The following is a 3,401-nucleotide window of genomic DNA, read 5'->3' on the forward strand; positions in this document are numbered from 1 at the left end:
TTTAATTCTTTAAGATTTTAATGCCCCCCCCCCAATTCTGGATTGGAAATTTACTGTAAAAAAATATATTTATTTTAATATATTTCTATAAGTAATCATATTGGTAATCAGTCATGAAAATATTGGTTATCATCAATATAAAAAAAATTTTATTAGCCAGTTTTAAAAAAATACTTTTTTTTTTTAAAAATTAAAAAATTAAAGTTGTATATATGAAAAAAGCTGTTAGCAATCATAACACAAAAATCATTATCTAAATGACCATAAAAAAAAAGTTCTTAGCCATAATGCAAATAAGCAAATATACACTGCCTTTCAAAAGTTTGGGGTCGGTAATATTCAAAACTGCATTTATTTGATTTAAAATATTTCACAATATATTTCACAAAATATATAATATTTAATATATAAAATGTTCACAAAACAGTAAAACTAAATTTAGTAAATACATTAATATTGTGAAATATTATTGCAATTTAAAATAGCTGTTTTCTGTGTGTATATATATTAAAATGTAATTTATTTCTGTGATCAAAGCTGAATTTTCAGCATCATTACTCCAGTCTTCAGTGTCACATGATCTTCAGAAATCATTCTAATATGCTGATTTGCTGCTCAAGAAACATTTCTGATTATTATCAATGTTGAAAACAGTCGTGCTGCTGAGTATTTTTGTGTAAACTGTGATACATTTTATTTTTCATGATTCACAGATGAATAGAAAGTTCAAAAGAACAGTCTTTATCTGAAATAGAAGTCTAGAAAATGTAACATTACAAATGTCTTTAATTTCCTAAAAAAAAAAAAAAAAAAACTTACCGACCCCAATCTTTTGAGCAGTAGTGTATATATAGTATATATATTGCTTATTGCAAATAAAAAAAAAATATATATATTGTGCATCCCTATTTCAAATATGCTTGTTATGATTTATGTTTAGCAGTTGGTCAGTATTGCAAGTCCTTAATGTGAATCACATATCAGCATCGTGGTGGTGGATCTCCTGCAGGAGCTGACCGACATCGACACGCTTCACGAGAGCGAGGAGGGGGCCGAGGTGCTCATCGACGCTCTGGTAAGGAAATATTTATTAAATAATCAGAGAATACACATAATCAGTGACGTTACAGGAGATTATGGCCTGATTCACCAGCATTAGCAGGTCACGGTCCAGCGGCACAATGAGATTATTATGAGAAAATGACATGAATTACTGCTGCGAGAAATGTAGCCTGACGTTTGCGAGAGAAGCAGAGAGAGACGACGTTCATATCCAGACTGTTGTTGAGGTTGTGCAATCACGGCTTGTGTCAGATGGAGCAGAGGAAACTGGAAGAGCTTGTGAACAATCAGAGGCTGATTGAACCGCATGCGTCTGATTGCTGCTGTTTAGTGTTTGTGTTGTGCAGTCGAGCAAAAAGCATTTACATTGAATAAATGTTTATATGGCAGCTCAACAAACACGGTACAAAATGGGGCTTGAAATATATATAAAAAAATTATTGTTAAATATACATAAAAAAAAAAAAAATATATATATATATATTAAAATACATATAATTTATTATTAAAATATAAATGTAAAAATGTAAAAAAAATCATTAAAATATATTTTAAAAAAATGTATACAATGTATTAAATTCATCAACAGTGCCAGTAAAGACATTTATAATGTTACCAAAGATTTCTATTTCAAATAAATGCTGTACTTTTGAACTCAAAAATAAAATGTATCACAGTTTCCACAAAAATATTGTGCAGCACAACTGTTTTCAACATTGATAATAATCAGACATGTTTCTTGAGCAGCAAATCAGCATATTAGAATGATTTCTGAAGATCATGTGACACTGAAGACTGGAGTAATGATGCTGAAAATACAGCTTTGATCACAGAAATAAATTTAATTTTAACATATATTCTCATAAAAAACAGCTATTTTAAATTGTAATAATATTTCACAATTTTACTGTTTTTACTGTATTTTTTAAATCAAATAAACGCAGATTTTGTGAGCAGAAAATAAACTGATAATCAGTGAATGGAGATGATAAACCTTCAGATGCTGATCATCAACCACAGAAGCTCTATGGCATGTGTCTAAATTTAGTTTCAAACTCTGATTTGTGTGATCATTTTCTAGCATTAGCCTAAATAAATGCCTTCATGTTTTGATGTTTGTTGAATGGTTTTCATGTGTTTGTTTAGTTGGAGGGTCAGGTCGTAGCTCTCATGGTGCAGAATATGGAGCGTTTGGACGAGACGGTGAAGGAGGAAGCTGATGGAGTTTATAACACTTTAGGTAAGTCACACACTAACCAACTAACCAACACGCATAAACTAGTCCAAAGAGCAGGCTTCAATCTGATTAGCTGGAGTCAGAGCACACTGGTTTTCATCGGTTCACTGGGAAACAAATAGTGTGTCCGAAATCGCATACTGTCTGAGTAGGTACTACATTTGAATTTGAACTTACTTCACAACCATTAAAAAAGTGTGTTCTATGAGTAGTATGAATGAAATTTGTTACCGTCATGTGCCCTCCCAGCGTGAGTTCGGTGCTTCGCTGCCATTCATAAATCCTCTCCTGTGGCCTCATGGGATAGTAAAGTATCCATCAGATGCGCACTTCAGAATCTCGGAGGAAGAAGTAGGTAATCTCTTTGCCAACCATTTTTCAAATTCTGTGTAGTAGGAAAATAATAAATTCCGGACGCTGCAAAAGTTGTTTACACGTTCCCAAACTACAACAGATGACAGCTAAACTCTGGTTTTGCCAAGCTTGTCTTTGAAAAATATTCAGAGATTTTTTTTCCATACTTTATTTAATAAAAAAAACATTCCAGTAGCTCAAGCAGTGAAGTATGATGCTATCAATGTCAAAGTCATGGGTTTATTATTTATTTATTTTGATAATGCATGAACTGATAAAATGAATACCTTGAATGCAGCGCAAGTCGCTTTGGATTAAAGTGTCTGCCAAATGCAAAAAATTTAAATGCAATGACATATAACAAAAAATAATTTTTTGTAATTATAAATCATTTAATAAGAATAATTTATTTAAGTTTTATTTATTCATTCATTCATTCATTTATTTACCAAACTACAAGTAACAACTAAACACTGGATTTTCTGGGTTTGCCATTAAAAAATATTCAGATATTTTTTTGAGACACTTTGTAGCAAGTAAACCAGATATTCACGAGCACAGCTGTTTGTTTGTTTTCAGAGAAAATGCCTGATTTCAGATTTACCATCATCTAAATGAAAATATGAAATGAAATAATACTTTTATTCAACATGGATGGATTAAATTGATCCAAAGTGACAGTAAAGACATTTATAATGTTATGAAACATTTATATATATATATATATATATATATATATATATATATA

The 3,401-nt window shown here is 30.7% G+C and overlaps 1 pseudogene; it reads left to right on the forward strand.

The window, feature by feature from the left end:
• LOC107727135 (beta-catenin-like protein 1) overlaps nucleotides 1-3,401 on the forward strand; it is a 56,361-nt pseudogene that overhangs the window by 4,430 nt on the left and 48,530 nt on the right.

This window comes from Sinocyclocheilus rhinocerous, unplaced genomic scaffold (genome assembly GCF_001515625.1).
Source record: "Sinocyclocheilus rhinocerous isolate Xijiao unplaced genomic scaffold, SAMN03320098_v1.1 scaffold7084, whole genome shotgun sequence".
Lineage (NCBI taxonomy): Eukaryota > Metazoa > Chordata > Actinopteri > Cypriniformes > Cyprinidae > Sinocyclocheilus > Sinocyclocheilus rhinocerous.